Here is an 18,012-nt window from a genome sequence, read left to right as displayed (position 1 = left end):
GAGCGGTTTGCGCGCGGTTTGACGCATCAAGCGCGAAATAAGGCATTCCGGGCCCCGTTAAACGCGCGAAAGTTAGCTAGCTAACATCCGCGAGGAACGATCTGGGGAGGGACGGGGGCGAATGTATCTCGTTAAAGCTTTCTGCATCGATCCCTCGCTCGCCCCCCCCCCCTGCTCGACGGCGTTCCGGTGACACAAAGCATTGTTACAAACGCCCGCCGCCTGCAGCAATACATTTCCACCTGCAACTGCAGAATCAGCTGCATTTAAACGATAAGCTTCGCGCGGCGCCGAGACGTTGCGTAATCCTTCATTTTAATCATTTGCGGTGCACATTTATTCCGCCGTCTCCCTGCCGTTGCACCCTCCGCCGGTTGCCGTGCCCCGTCAGCCCCGCTAAATTAATTCAGAAAAGAAACGCTCGCTGTTAAATATGTGGATTTCATTCGAGCGCCGCGATAAATTCGCCGCAAGAGCGAAATGCCTTTGTCGGATACAATTTGTGGGTGTTTCCTTATTACAACGGCCCATCGGCTAAATGCCCCGGCACATGCCCGCCAGCATTCTAATTTGTAACACTCGATTAAACGATTTCTTTCGCGATTTCTTCCGTGTTTGAAATCATTTTTGCAAGGGAGCACTGCCGTGAATGAGACACTTCTGTTTAGGACGAGATAAAAAACTAAACGACCTAACTAATTCTAGTTTGAAACATTCGGAAGATCAATTCATTGACTATAAGTGAATGTGTGTATGTATTCTGCTATGTTTACTTGCTTTATTTTTAATTTTTTTTTTAAAGTGCAGTTTGTCGAATTCATCAATTGATTGAATTCGCTGGGACAGTGTAACAAAATAAAATGATATTGGTATTAATATTATAAGTACTGTTGTTTTGTTCATTGCAATTATATACTAATAATAGTACTAACGTATTATATATACTGATCTTAAATTACATCAATCTTCTTTACATCTTTGGGTTAATATTACATTTTAGTAACAATAATTTAATAAAATTCACGCTTGTCAATGAGGTCGCAACAACTAACTGGTTAAAATGCTTCCTTATGTTTGATAATTCGATAGAATTTAACCCCCGGAGGATGGACTTCGTAGAGGACAATGTCATGCCATTTCTGACCCATGACAATATCTCGCATAAATAAATTTTTGTCGGCATAAGAACTCAGCCTCAAGTCACCTACGTTCGTCCTGTGAAGGTTAAAGGACATGGTTTGTTTCTGACAAGGAGATATTTTTCAAGATTTCTGTATGCATACTCTATTACTTCCTGCAACAAAAGAGTGTATAGTTTTATCGTCGTGGTGCAATGGTTGAAATCGAAGTCAATCTAATGATTTATAACGCTGTGACCTTCGTGTCACATTGGAGGCCAAAAATAACTGCAATGTTCACAATCGTTTGCTGAAGTATTTTTCTTGACGTTTCAGAGTAGAGTCATTAAGAATTTGTCGATGTAGAACTGATATTCGAATATGATAGGTTAAAAACTGTCTTGATTTTTTAGAATAATATTGTTAGATTGTTCTATTGTAAACATGGTTCGAATATCCATCAGTGAATGTGTAACAATGTATGGAAAGAATGTGCTATGAGATGTGGTATTATAATAATAATTTATTTGTGTACATGTACAGAACGACTATTTATAAAAAGAACCGTCATAAAAGCAATCACTCCATTATAATTATAAAGAAGTTACAAGAATATAGTAGAAACAAGAATAATGATAATAAGTGAGCATAAAGTAAGGAAAACATTAATATGTATACAGTAAACTAAAATAGAAAACAAAATGACAGGAATATTGCAAATACGGATAGATGTAAGGAAATGTGGTAGAATAGAAGAATTAATTAGTTCATTAAATATTCGTTGTTAAATTAGTTATTGATTCTCCCTATCAGGAATCCAACAAATGTAAAATTTCTTCGAAATCTTTGATCTGTCGTTCTCTTTATTAACCACGGAATTATTTAAGAAACATTACATTGCTGAAAGAGCACGACATGCGCAAGAATAAAATAAAATTAAAAATGCGAACACCGTTTCAGTTTTTATTAAGAAATCTGAAATGCAAATACAGCGAGAAGTTCTTCAAGAATTTTCATAATGTATCCGATACGGGCCAGGTTACTGAGAACGCCGATGAACAGTTTCGCCTGTTCTCTTTTGATCTATTTTGTTTCAAATATCTCGTACCGCGAAAGCCCAAGGCGCATAATCAATGACACCGCTTCATTTGACTTTATAACTAATTCAATTTAATTCTCATATTTCATTGCGTTTTAATCTCACCCGCTCCATCCTTTTAGTCTCCTTTGCCGGTTGTAATTTATTGGCCGCCGGCATAGGTTGAACGAAGATATCGACGTGACAGCCCTTTTTCTGGTACCCCGTGCAACGAGATATTGCTTCATCCCTCGTGTTTCGCCCGTGCCATTTCACAATATAGTGGACACGGTTACAATGTTGCAAAAAAGAGAAATCAATCGTCGTCGGATTGTTCCTGTTGCGAGAAATTCGAACTGCTGCAAGCGATGTGTTTTTATTTCATGGAAACGATTGCGGCGTTCTTGTGAAACATAATTACGTTTACGTTTAGAGCTTTTATGCTTACGCGATGTTCAAGCAAGTTCGATTCTACTGAACGTCTCAGTTCAAGTAAAATGTTGCGGAATAGTATTCGAGAAAAAGAGAAAGAGATGTTCGAAGAAAAGATGAGAAATTTTTAAAGAATTTACTTGAAGATTGAGCAGTTGTACGATGGCTGTTATGATTTTTATTTCACAGAAAATTGTGAATACTTAGACGGCAATATTTTCACTAACATTGTCGACATAATAGACTTATCATTCCCTGGCTTGATTTCTTATTGTTTTGGATATTAGAGAAGTCTGACAAATTTTAGAAACACTTACTATAGTTTCTAATTTACTGTGAAAGCGATACTTCGGCCAAATGTTTCAATTTTTTTGCAACAAAGATAAAGACATTTCAAGTTATTTATTAGACGTTATTTTACATTATTATTATACATTATACATTTTCAAATTATGAAGACTAGGAACACGAAGCAGTCCTTAGAAAAGTATAATTATATTCAAAACCTAAGACGTGGATTAATTATCTTTGTTGCAGCCATATTTATAATTATCACTGTTACTTACCACCAAGAGTGACCGATCTTATAAGAATCATAATTTTATTAAATATTATTAATTTAAAACACGAATGATAAAATCTTATCAATTTTACTACCCTGAAATGATCAAAGGAAATAATTTCCCGCAAAAGCGTGCCTTCAATTTCAAGAACTACAACATACTGGGTGATCTTGAGCAGCGCTCCAAGTGCAAAGTTCCAAGATTTCGGGTCGAGAATTTTAATTAACGCGGACCATGAATTATTCACGAATGCAAAGGGACGCGCGTAGTTCAGCGCGTCTAATTTATCGTGCGAAGTGTCTCAGCGAAAAGGGCGGATTAAAAGACGTCATCGGTCGTCAAGTGGAAGGCATTTGCGGTGTATCCACGACGGGGTGCTTCGCGGAAGATGGCCACGCGTCAGTTCCAGCGGTGTCAATAACAAGCGCTGTCAATTTTCAACGTCAGGAACCGAGCCCGTTGCGATGTTTAGCACGGACAGTCGATGTATCCGTTCCGACGATTCGCCGAGACGGAGCACAATTAAAGAGAAATTACAGAAGCTGAGAGGATCCTGGTGTCTGCGCTAACTGGAACGTTTCCATGAAATGCTATGCTACGGTATCGATTGCAGGACGTTCCGCTGGTTTCGGGAGATGAAACGGAGAGCTTCTTGCCACAATGAGACGACCACGGTTTTCGAAGAATTGAATTACTCAAGCTTGATCAAAATTCATGTAATACGTCTCACCATCGCCAATTTTTGCACGATTCGCGCAAGTTTTCTAAAAAGAGTGATCCATATTTTTTTACAATTTAGGACCAAATCTTTACTTTACTATTTTCAGTGAGAAAGGATTTCAGAATCAGAGCAAATTATTTATACGTCATTAATATTGTCGTCACCTTTTTGTATCGTCCAAACTGTCTTTTCCTCGTTGATTTAATATCAAGATGATTCACTATCTAGCTAATGGTCTAGATTTGCAGAATGTGATTTGAGATCGTTGTGACAAAATATACATCTTCATTTTAAGGAAGAAATCTTGTACGCTTCAAAAAATTCGTGGCAGTAAAATAGAATTCTAGTATTACTCTACAGTCAGAATTGTTAATAGGTCGTCAACAATGATTTTGAAAGTTTGCAGAAATACGATTATTATAAGCATAATATTTATTATACATGTATTAAAATCTTAATACAATAAGTCAAATATTGAATAAATACTATTATTACTATTACTATTACTATTATTAATACTGTTATATTATTATATATTATTATTACTTAATTAAATAAATAAACTTAATAAAAAATATTACTGATTATATTATTATTATTATTATTATAATTACTATCCAATGAATAAATTACTATTATTTTAACACTATTCTCACATATATATGACATTCACGATCTTAAAACTTAAATAAGGATAATCAATTAAGTACTTTATCTACGTTACCATTTAAAGCTTACATCATTCCTTCGCTAAATTGTTTTAATCGTTCAAAAAGAAGACATATTATGTTTAATAAAATAGTTTACAAAACAAGATAAGCAACAAAACCAATGATAGTAAACGTGCTGTTAATGCAGCACAAATCGTACACATATCAAATGAATGATAAAAGAACAATACACTGAAAACACCAGAAAACTGATTACCTTACTATCTAAAAGTCAATTTACTACAATTATGAACAGAAGAAATAAATTATTCGATTCAATTATTGAATATTATTCTTCGTATTATAGAAAAGATGAGATAATTATAATTGATTATCCTTATATAAATTATAAGATCGTGAATGTCACATATGTGTGACGATAGTATAGAACGTGTTAAAATATGATAATAATAACTTATTCATTGAATAGTAATAATAATATTTATTCAATTTTACTTATTGTATTAAGATTCTAATATATAGTAGGCCACAAAATTATTCGCTCACCTTTTAAAACGCAATAACTTTTTGAGAACTGAACTATTGGGTTGGCAACTAAGTAATTGCCGATTTCAGTTATAGATGTCTCTCACTCCCATTTTTATGATATCCGTAAATGTTATATTATAAAATTATTATTATTATTATTATGTTATTTTTTATTATCCGTGAATGTTAGCAACTGGACAAATTGAATGCAGCGGTCAAGGAAAAGCGACCAGAATTGGTCAATCGTGAAGGTGTCATTTTCCAGCAGAACAATGCTAGGCCGCACACGTCTTTGTCCACTCGGCAAAAATTGATGGATATTGGTTGGGAATTGATGTTACACCCACCATATAGCCCTGATCTCGCGCCATCGGATTACCACTTATTTCGATCCCTGGACAACTCTCTTCGTGGTAAAACTTTTAATGATGATGACGCTGTAAAATCTCACTTAACTCCGTTTTTGGCCGAAAAGGATCAGACTTTCTACGAGCGTGGAATTTTCAAGTTGTCAGAGAGATGGCAAAAGGTCATCGAACAACATGGAAAATACATTACAGATTAATCTTCATTCTAAGTAAAAAAATTTTTTATTTCATTGAACAAATCGGCAATTACTTAGTTGCCAACCCAATAAATGACTAGCCTATTAGACGATGACTGGAATGCTTTTCCTTTTAAACCTTGCTATTACTTGGATTCGTAAAAAAATAAAAATCTCTCGTTTTTTAACTTTTTTATCTGAGCCTATAACGAAAATGTAAAAAATGCCTCTCGCAGATCTCGGTAACTTATGTCTGTTAAAAATTTTATCGAGATTGGTTCACGTTGTGACGAGTTACAACAAATTAAAAATCGCAAAAATCGCAGTTTGATCACGATTTTGATCCAAAAATGTAAGAAATCTGCAGTTTTTTAAATCTTTCAATGCCTGTATCTCGGCTCTGGTTTAACCGATTTCGATCAAATTTTCAGCATGCATACAAGTTACCGAAATCTGCAAAAGACATTTTTTAAATTATCGTTATAGGCTCAGATATAAAAAAGTTAAAAACGAGGGTTTTTAATTTTTTCTTTTCATTCCAAGTAATGGCAAAATTAAAAAAGAGCTTTTTAGCCATCGTCTAATAGACTATTCCCTCTGTCATCTAAAAAAAAATGTAGATCATTTAGTTCAGTCCTCAAAAAGTTATTGCGTTTTAAAAGGTGAGTGAATAATTTTGTGGTCTACTGTATGTGTAATCTCAATAACGTCGGTATAACTCGAACAACATTGAAACAATCTGAATAATTTCAGTACAACTTGAATAAAGTTAAAACAATCTGAATAATGCCAGTACAACTTGAATAACATTAATAGAATAACGTCAGTACAACCTGAATAACATTAAAAGAATGTGAATGTTGTCAGTACAACTTGAATAACATCACAAAAATATGATTAACTTCAGTACAACTTCAGTAACGTTAAAACAACGCGAATAACTTTAGGACAACTTGAGTAGCGTTAAAACAATGTGCATAACGTCATAGCATTAAAAGAATGTGAATAACATCAGTACAACTGGAATAACATTAAAACAATGTGAATAACGTTAGTAAAACTTGGACAACATTAAAACAATGTGAATAACGTTAGTAAAAAACTTGGACAACATTGATATAATTAAATAACAATTCCATAGAGAAAAAATAAATGCTCACAGATATTCTTTTTATGTTTCTCGTCAAACAAAGCTGATAAGCTTTCGAAAACTTTAAGGTGAGGTGAGAACCGGACACTGCTTCTTGGAAAAGTTGATGGATGACTTTATTTTCGCGTCTAAAGGGAAAGTTTTTTTCTTTTATTGAATTTCACTTTTCGCGGGATAGGTTCGCGAAAACTGGCGCGTAAAAACTGGAGCCCTAAAAAATCGGTTATTCCTGAGAAAGACGCGAACACTCAAGAACAGTCCTTCCCACTTTTGCGCTGAGATTTCTGGGGTGCATGAATAGAAAAGTCAGCCTGTGGACAAGAGTCTGCCAGGAACATTTGTGCCAGAATATCTGCCCCGGAGAAGTGTATATTCTTCTAAGAATGCGTCAGGGGATCTGAAAATTTGGCTGTCCTGGCGATTCCTCGGTTATTTTTTGCATCTAAAACTCTGTATTTTCATGTGTATGTTCGAAAATATTTACTAACGAGAAACAGGCAGAAATGTTTGCATAAAATTTATGAAATATAACACGATATCATTAGCTGGACTATCGATCCATTGCTGGCTACTTCAAATATGTAATTCATATGTAAATGTGCGACACAGTTCCAGTAATTAGTCAAATGAAATTGGACCGGCAAAGAAATAATTCGGTTTCCAATGTCCAAGCAGGATTACATAAAATTAAGCAATATTGTGTTCAGTATGAACTCGACATTTAAAAACTAAATGAAGCAACGCATGAAAAGAAAGGTTAACAACATGATTGTCATCTTTACGATCTGGAATGTTTGTAATATATTTTACTGAAGATTATATTGGCTCGATCGAAAAGAATGTTCACATACTTCAATCATTAATGGCAACGTTCGTTAAATTAATTTATGGTATCTATCCTCGCATGCAATATCATTATCATACGAAAAAGAAGAACCAGAAAATAAACTATCCCGAATTTCAATTTTACATGCATCCAGCTTCTTCTCATTCGATTTAAATCAGTACAATTTTCAACCCATTACGATAGAGATATCTGTGGTGTCGAGGGAACAGGAATGCATTTCGATGCAAATGAATCTTTTAATTTAAATGCAAAGTCGCTGAAGTATCTCGTGGAGAACGCGAGGGAAATAAAAACACGCTAAACCTATTTCTAATTGTACACGATCAACGTTCGACGATTTTTACTCAGTGATTTCGCGTCCCGAGTTCAAAGTATCGAATAATTATTTACGTTCACATCTAGATAGGAAATCTGAACGAAACGAATGTTTAACGGTATAATGCTGATCCCACGGTCGTATAAATTGAATGACACTAATTGCAGAGAGATAAATCGGGCCAGTCCCGCAGGAAGGGTTCAGTAATCTATCTCGGTAAGGAAAATGCCCAAGAGCGAAATTCCTTAAAGCCGGAGGACTCGAGCGAGTTTTCAAGCATCTCAGCCGAATGAATCGATAAAAAAGGCGACGCGACGGTGCTATTTATCCGCCTCGTTACGCCCTTGGTCGTGGTTTCGCTCTAAACATCTGGAGGTACAGGTTGATCGCTCGAGGCACTCCATGAGCGGCTAAAGATCCTATAGATCAAAATCACAATGAACGGAAGGAGCCGAAACTGCGCGGCGGTGTTTCACTTTGCGCGAACGATAACCACTTCGTCTCTATTAAGACCTGCAGACAATTAGCGACTCGCGTTTAATTCTCTATCAACATTACACAGGACGACATTTGTTTGACATTTTGTTACTTTTACTGCAGCGCAACGTAACTTTATTACTTCATGTGTGGTAAAATAAGGAGTACGAGTGTACAAGAACTGAGAAACTTTTCGCAATAAAATCTTCCGACTTATACTTATTTTGATCGAACACGATTTTATGCAGATTCGTCAGACATTAATATTGTCTGTTCACGCTGAATAATTTCCGTACTATTTTTTATTAAATTCGCAGTCAATTAACGATGCTTTGAAAGTAGTAGTTTAGATAAACACGTTTAACGTCTTAACGTTAACATAATACACTTATGACACTTCAAGCGAACAAATAAAATGATGTACTTTCAATCACCACGGAACTTTCAATCACCCTTTCAAAAATATTAGAACGCCTGCTAATTTAATATAAATTGTAATTTTTCTCATTCAGTTTAGGTAATATTTTGTTTAGTCGAAAGTACACATTAAGTTAGAAGTGTTTGTCACTTATGCAATTAGTTTACCCATTTATTGCATTTTGTTCAGCGAAAACGTATGCCAAGTTCGTCAACCAAATAGAATCAGAAGTAGTAAAGAAGCTATTAGAACGGATACCGAAGTTAGTCCAAGAAGTAATTAAAAACCGCAGTGAATATATCGTTGAAAAGAAAATTTAGTTTTCTTTTATAAAATTGGCGTTATTTTTATTATAATGTAAAAAAACATATAGATATAATATGTACTTGTTACAGTTTAATGCAATTAACTTTGAAATACATTGAAGAAATTATAACAATATCCTATCGGTTTCTCAAATTTATTTAATTATGTATGAGTATCCAAATACTTTTGGAAGGGAGTGTATATTGAGACTTTTCCAAACAGAACAACTGTTTTAAGATTGGAGCAAATGACGTGATTTTCTCAGATATTAGACTGACGATCAGATAAGACGATTAGATTAAGAACAAATTGCAATTGGTTGGAACGATAGAAAGAAATAACATGTTTTCTCAAGTTTTTTAGCCACCTATAACGAAAATTAGAACTGACATCGAGAGATGTCAAAACCTCTAGATTTCTTATCTAAATCGTATTGTTTTGTTTCGAGCTCAATGGTAACTTCAAACAACAGCTGACACTCGTCAAGCCGTGTACGCTAAAAGTGCACAGTAAAAGTGCCAAGGGTTAATGCAGACCTCGGCAGAAAACCTTTGCGCTTTATGGAGGCGGTGGAAAAATAGAAAATACGAGGATAGAGTTTCAGCAATTTCATCAAGCTGTTGCTACCATTAAAATGAGATTGGAATGATGAAAGTTTTGCTTCCAGCGGGATACAAATTCCTGATGAAAGAAAGACGCCACCTGACGCGGTATTATGATTAGTTTCAGAATTTTTGTCACTCTGAAAACAAAGTCTCCCGGAGAGAAGCTCTATCGGGCCGTTCGCGGACGGAACAACGAAGTGAATACATTTTTAATTGTCCCCAAGTACGTGTACAGTGGTTGTTCTCGTTTTACGAGCGTCCTGGCATTCTCCTCTTCGTGTATCTGAAGTTTCACTGTTGTCGCGCATTAAATTCTTGATGCTAATGGATGCGTCGTAGCATTTAAATAGCCGCATTCTGCCGGAAGGTTATGATCGTCTAATTAATTCATAACCGAATCCGTCAACGTGATTTGCATGTTTAATATCTTTTGTGCGGCTTTTAAATGGCCTGGCTCGCGACTCGCACATGCGGCCTCGAGAAAATTCTCTGGAACTGGCTGCGGAATCTGCTTTGCGGGTATTATCAGCTTAAGGATGAGTCAAATTTGTGTATCAGACGAAGAATTTAAGTATCTTCAGCCGTCTACGAAAACACTTTCTTTCGTTTAAAATTGCTCGGATCATAAAGCCTCTTTCCTAAGAAACGATCGAATAGATTTCTGAATTCAAAAGTACAATGTACCGAAGATAACAAAAGGTTTAAATGAAGTTAGAATTGTTATTGTTATGAAACAACATGTAGGTTTAGCGTTAAAACAATGTTTCAGAACGATGTTTTATTCGCGTGAAAATATTAGTCTTAATAACACCGTTTTCTTATACGAATGATAAAATTATTATTTATGATATTGTTTCTTTATTTCAATGAAGAAATTAGAGAGAGAGAGCGAGTCTTTATGGTAGAATCGTTTTATTCGAATGAAAACGATGTTCTTTATAACGCGATTGTTTTATCTAAATGAGAAATTGTTTATTTATGTTTGAATGAAGTTATTTTAGTTGATAGACGGTTCGAAAAAGTTCGAAAAATTGTGAATATCACATCAACGTTTCTATGGTAGAAAAAGTATATCTTAACTAGAAAGAGTTTCTGTAAAAGTGCTTCTCGAAAATTGAACGTGTTAAGAACATATTTTACAAGATTATTTTTGTTAACTATTATATTTGCATTCTAATCAGTTCGACAGATGATATTTTAACTAGACGGAGCGGATCTTTATGCGAAATAAAATTTGTCTATATCATTTGCAAAGAATAGAAATTAAATAGAGAATTTCTTCTCTGTAATAATTTCATAGATTGGAAATAATACATTGGCGTTGTAGAATTCGTTTAATCTTCCTACTATTTTAAATTACAACTATTCAATTTTGCTATAAATCCATAACATCTGCAGTCTAGCTATAACTAGGATTTATACACCACGATACTTTTTGAAACCTAGGAAATTTCACAAAGAAATCGTATTGTAAGACAGTTGTACGGATGAATTAGGAACAAGACTGTATTGTTAGTGCCTTGCGGCGTTAAATGGCACAATAAACTGACTCATGTGGTACAATACTAATTCCTGGGCAAATGGGATAACATTAGCCATTGTTCTTCGACGGTTGAATTCCAATTTGCATCATCCGGTCGTGTGAAGGAACCCGATGCGCGGTTTTCGACCGGCGTGTGTTTTCCTACAGCAGTTACTGTTAACACGGATCCGGAAGCACCGTGTGTACGGGAGCACGAACCGTTAATTCAGCGGAATTAGATTCGGTATAAAAAGGAGGGTACACATTGGGGCTGCCATTGAAATTGCGGATGGCTGCGTTCCCGCTTTCCAGATTAATCACGTTTTTGTGGAACGAAATATGAAAAGTCACCGGCCCCGTTCGTGTGTCGTGCGCGAGTTTTTGTTTGTATTCGATTGTTGGTTTCCACGGATCAACGATCTCGCGAAATAACTGAATCGGTCGACGCAACGTAAGGTCTTTAGTTGGCACTAAACGTACCGAGGTCTAGAAGCGACTGGCATGGGCTGCCATATCAAAATTATAAGATTGAATTTATTTCAATGTTTCACAATTTACAAACAATTTACATTTCTTTGGATACAAAGAAATGTATCCAATGGAAGCAGCTTTATGAGAAAGAGAGAGAGAGAACAAAAAATTTGAAACTGGTCGTTTGATCCACAGCAGTACGTTTAGGGTTAATTTGCGTATTTCTGAAAAATTCTTGAAAATAAACGAGCTCGCTGATAGCATCGTTTGCTGACACTTTTAGCCTCGCGAATAAATTGCGATTCTGCGTCGATCGATACCGAATCATCCACGTTTAAATAAACGTCTACGATATGTTCCATGAATCCCGGGAATGTATTTTTGGCCGACCTCATGTGGCTAGCAATAGAAAGCTCGCACTGCTCCTGCGAGGCGTTAGCCGAAATAATGGAAGCTGATAGCCTTGAATATTAATTAGTTCTCGTCTTCGCTTCAGAAATATCTGATTACGTGTTATGACGATTCATTGTACCGAAACAACTGGGAATATTAAAACAGGGATCGATGGATATTTCGTTCGTTTTTTTAATGAAGTATCTGTCTCGGTGGAATGCTCTCTTGCGAAACGGCCAATTCAATAAATCAATCAACGCGCGACTCCGATCAGTGTGGAAACTTAATAAAATATTGTGTCATGTAGACAAGAAGCGTTTTCATATGCTACGCTTCTTATGTTGAGAGTTTGAAATGTCAACTTTCGGCATGCTGTGTAGTTTCAATTTATACTTGTTATTTGCGATTCACATTCGTTCACTCAATTTTACATTTTTTGTGTAATGAGACAGAATACGTAATTCAATACCTACATTACAATTAAGAAATCGTCACCAGCTGAAACGTCATATATACATAAACACATATATGTATTGGATATTCAGTCGAAATTCCAGAAACTTCATTACGGAAATGGTAAAAGCAAACATCGAGTATGCTACGCAATCAGATTCTGCATTAAGCTTAACGAACATGCATCGCAAACTTCTGAAAAATTTAAGCCTGTTAATGGAGAGTTTTCTATATGCGGCACAGATTCCCAAATGCCATGCAGCATTTTCAAAGATCGTGCAAGCGAGAAACGGACGAGAATTAGGCCAAAGCAAAAATCGACGTTTAAAAGTCATAGCGATTGCTAGTGAATCTTCCGTGACCAGAAACTGTATATCTACCTCTGCAGCTACCATACTTGTTACATCTCGTCTCCTCCTCTCCCCAAAATCCAATTCCACTCAAAAGATCGCCGTTTCGGAAATATTACGCACGGAAAGTTTTTCGATTTCTCCGAATCTCTCCATTTGTGACACCTAATCTTTCCGAGAGTAATCACAAAAGGTTTTTTATTAACACTAAACCTGCCGAGTACCTAGTAGAAGTGACTGGTTTGTGTCATCTTAGAAAAGTTACAAGATTGCATTTATACATATAGATATTTTACACAATTTTCATTATAATGTATAGTGGAATAAAAATATTTAGGCGATCGTTTTCCGTGATAGCTTCTACGTAATTTCGATAATCCCAAGATAGAAAGTTGGTAACCGGTCTTTCGACCCACGACGTACAGTAGTTCGGTGTTGACACATTGACACATGTGTGACCCACCGTCCTAATTTGATAAGGATCCGCAAAACGCAAGAACGTTCGAAAGCTGATCGATGTCATACAACTTAACTCTTTCAAATTTCAATTAGACTAAATCAAATACTTTTAATCTTCTGAAATTTTTGAGGTTGTGACGTGAAAGTCGAAGTGTTACAGAAAACAGACGCTAGTTTTCCACAAATATTGCAAATTATCATACAACACTTCCAGGAAACTAGATATTGGATTCATGAACGCATACCGACATTTTTGAACTTACTTTTATAGTAGAAAAGCGCTACGTTTTCGTTCCTCATCGGATCTTAGAATGGGTTATTAATACCGATCCCTCCATATTTCTCAGAGCGTCGCACAAGAGAATGTGAAATTTAGAATCAACACTTAAAATCCGAACTCGTTTGGGATAACATACTAATTTATTTATTAATTTACTTCATTAGAAATTCCAGCAGTCACTGGAATCCACTGCGGAGCACTACTTACTCGAAGGGCATGAAATAATTTGCGAGGCTAAAACTACGTCCCATTTCTTTCTTCTGCAGCACAGGGAAACAAACGTCGGCTGAACCACATCCGTTGGTGCGACAGACATCTGCTCGTAGTTGATCAAAATATCAATTCTACAATTCATGCTGATCCACAAACGTACAAAAGACCCCAGAAAACCAAACAAAGCCAGGTCCACGTAGAACTGCTTAGCCCTCGGTTCGTAACAGCAGCATGAAGACCATCGTGACAGGTTGGCCGAAGGCGTTTCTAGCTGAGCAATTTCAGCACTGTTACAGAGATTGGGAGCAACACTTCTGCTGATGAGTGGCTTTGCCAGGAAGTTACCCAGAAGGGGCTAATGTTATTGCACAGCTCGCCTTGTAAACCCTATCCCGCGGTTATCTTCTCGTCGTTTCCGTCACAAAAGTGTACCCGATATGATAATCGTTCCGGTGTCCTCGGCGATCAGCGGATCAGTAGGACCAGCCGCAAACGAGCAGGCTACTTCTGCGGACCGGTGGCAATTAGTTTGCGCAGGCTTTCGCCGGTACGAAAGTTAAATTCCCCGGATACAGGAGGTGGAGGAAGCGGCAACCGCAACTTTCTACGATACATCCACCGGAAATCCTGGCGGCGTTATCAACGACGGCGTTCCAATTCCAACGCGGTCTGTCTGCTCACCGCCTGGCCAAACAAAGGGGGTCCCACAAAGTGAAATGGACTGATATCCGAAAGACGGCTGGAATGGTTTGACAGGTCTTTGCTAGGGCCAGCTCGGCAGAAGTGCGTACGCTAGGCTGCGCTGCGTCCCGCTCTGTGGATCCCGGCAACGCCACAGCAGCCCTGTCTCCAGTAAGGATTATGCGAGAGCCTTCGACGCCACGTTGCATTCAGTGATCATCCGCATAGCCCTGGGGTTTCCATTTAGCTAGCCGCTGTACACCAATCGCTATTGGAAGACGCGTTTAACCGTGCGCCCCTTCACAAAAGGAATCGGCTATAGGCCCGCCGCTATCAAAACTTTGCTGTGTTTCGCGGATACACAGTTAATTCCGAGTTTGGTAGCCTCTGGTATACCTGACCTATTTACGGTGCACCGAATATCGTGTTACTGGCTGTTTTCTTCGAGTGGAATGGTGGCGCTGATTTCGTTTCTGGTTGGGATTAAATGACGCCGGAGGCTAGCAATGGGATCTAACAAATTCGTTTCTCAAACTGTGAATTTTTATTTTATGCGTAGTTAGAAAGCTGTCAGTCCATACCCTTGACAACTATTCTTCCCGTGACTATTCTTAACATATCGGGATTGTTAGTTTCATAATGCTACATATGAATGTAATACATTTTGGATAGGTTGCCAATCCAAAAGTAATGTGTATGTAATGCATTTTTTGGCGTATTCATGATTTTTTAAATAAGATGTTGACTTTTTGCTATTGTGATTCCTCTAGTTCAACTGGGTAACCTTTACTTAAATTGTATTATGCATCATGCATGGTTACATTTTGTGGAATTTAGCTTGCGGACATGTATCGAGCAAGTTTTTGGAAAAGTATGTAAAATAGAATTCTTGTGAACTAAAGAATATTAACATTATTAATGGAAAAGCAAATGATAGTCAGTACGTATAGTACGTTTCAACGTCTTTACTCGAAGAAAACAATTTATAATATTGCAAACGAGTCACAAAACTGTTTTAAACAGCTACAAGACTAAACGACACATCACATGAAAATAAAATTCCGAAAATTCAGTTCGACTTTCGATTATTACGCATGTCTGATCAAGATATTCCCGGAGCCAAGAGTCAGCAGAAATTCGTTTCGAAAACATTTATTGATCCATTACGAGGAAAGGGTCTTCCGGGGTGGTTTATGTCCCTTATTCGTCTATTTACATAATTCATCGTCGAATTGCCCGACCAGAAACGGGAATGGATATCATGCAAGGAGCTTCGGCGCGCTCGTGTATCGAAGATGCCTATGAATTATTCACCAGCCGGTAAAATGCACGTGATAATGCTGCGAATAATTAGCTGGGAACCCGCGACGGCAAATTTCGAAGCAGAAACCCTCGAAAAAGAACGCCGCCCAGTATTCGGCTTGCTTCGGACGTATCCTGCCGATGCATTTAAGTAGACCGTGAGCGAGATACTGTCGCTGGACACGGAAACTCGAGAATGATGACCGCCAATCGAACTCTGCACGCGAAGTCCTCGTCCGAATCAGTTGGCTTCACAACCCCCGGATGTACCGAAGTTGAGGTCCATTTACATAGAATCGCACTTTGCCGTCGTAAAAAAAAATCGTTTTCCGAAGCACTAAGAAGTCACCGTCGTTTCTTAATGGACTGCATTTTGTTCCTAGAACGGTGCATCAATTAATCAAAAAATTACTTTATTCTTATATAATATTATGAATTTGACGAATTTCATTTTTGAATGTGAATAATATTATCTGGACAATGCAATACTGAAAAATATCTTTAAAAAAAATACCTTTAAATGTATAAGGCAAAAGCATAAATCAGCATATTCCACTGTTCCATTTGTACTTTCTTCGTGTGTACCTGGAGAAATATTGAGATGTCTTGAAATATCCTTGTATTGCATTATTTAGACATAACCCAGTATTGAACTAGAACAGCAAAATGTGTCGTATCCCATGTCCAATTTTTCCGACTATTTAACTTCAGCGACACTTGTTACTAGAGATTATGTATTTAAAAATGTACCTAACAGCATCGAATAATGATGAATTACCGTCTGCAAAAGATTGACTTTGTGTCTGAATACTACACCAATTCAACATGCTAATGGATTAGACTGTCTATATTAAACAATGCAGTGAAAGTATTTGAAACATTTAAAAATACAGTTTAGGTGCAATTAACACCCTACTCATCCGAAATCTATTAATACTTTGACTGATATGCCACCCATTTGTGAGTGACGGAATTATTTGCTGAGATTTGAAAATGAATTTGTACGCTCATCCATCATATTTTCCTAATTTCTACAAAATGTAAGAATCATAAAACTTAACTTTTCGATTTTAATTCGATTAAATAAAATACTTTAATTTTAGGGTAATGTTTCAGCTGGCTGATGTGACGGTCAATGTATTAATAGACTTTCCAATCACTGAGCTGCATATAAAAGATATTCGATAATATTCTTTTAAATAACAATCTCAGAACAAGTTGCTGTATTATACGAAACCAAATCATTCATTGACGAAATTGTTATCGCTTATGAGTCATTATTTAAAGAATTCTTATCTGTCGTATTTCGACTTTGGTAATAGAACAGAATGCTGTGCGCAAATTGCTAAGAAACTAAATGTCTGTGGGGCTTGCGCAACGTACAATTAACGCAGACGTTTCGTATGCATGGAAACCAACGGGAAATGATTCTCAATTTCTGGCTCTGAGATCGGAGCGAAGCAATGGAAATAGATTCTCCCCTGGGGGAGTTCGGCGATCACCGTTCGCAGATTAATTTTGGCGGAGATCTCAATTGCAGACAACGATTTTTCAAACCGTCGTGCCGCACCGCCGTGGTGTGGGTGGGCCACGTGACCGGCCTCGTAAGTCCGGTAATCATCTAACGGGAGAGTGTTATTCAGAACGTCCGGTTTTTCGCGCGGGAAGAGTCGTCCACGTCAGCGGGAAACCGATCGAACGATCGTAAAATGCATTGCCGCTGGTTTTCAACGGGATCCCGGCGAATTGCTTTCCCTCATTATTAAACCACTTGGCGGCACGGGGTACATCTTTACGATGGAAATCGAGATCGTTCCCGTATGCAAACCGCATTGAAACGTGTTGCCTGCGGAAATAGGGAAGGCTGTGCACTGCTTGGTACGCCCGGCGTCGTGTGCCGCACATGTGTCGACTTCCTGACACGGTCTATGTATCAGCGGGGGCCCCAGGCACGTGACCGATCACCGAAAAACGTGCATCCCTCGCAGAACCCTCGGTGTTCGGACCTTAACCCCCCACCCTTCAACCTTCCCACGATTCCTATTACCCATCGAATTGAGAAATCGTTTCGCCAATCAGATGAGTATCCTCGGAACGAGCCGCCGGCGATTCCC

The sequence above is a fragment of the Megalopta genalis genome, chromosome 7 (assembly GCF_051020955.1).
Source record: "Megalopta genalis isolate 19385.01 chromosome 7, iyMegGena1_principal, whole genome shotgun sequence".
Classification (NCBI taxonomy): domain Eukaryota; kingdom Metazoa; phylum Arthropoda; class Insecta; order Hymenoptera; family Halictidae; genus Megalopta; species Megalopta genalis.
Note: the sequence above shows the minus strand (reverse complement) of the source record.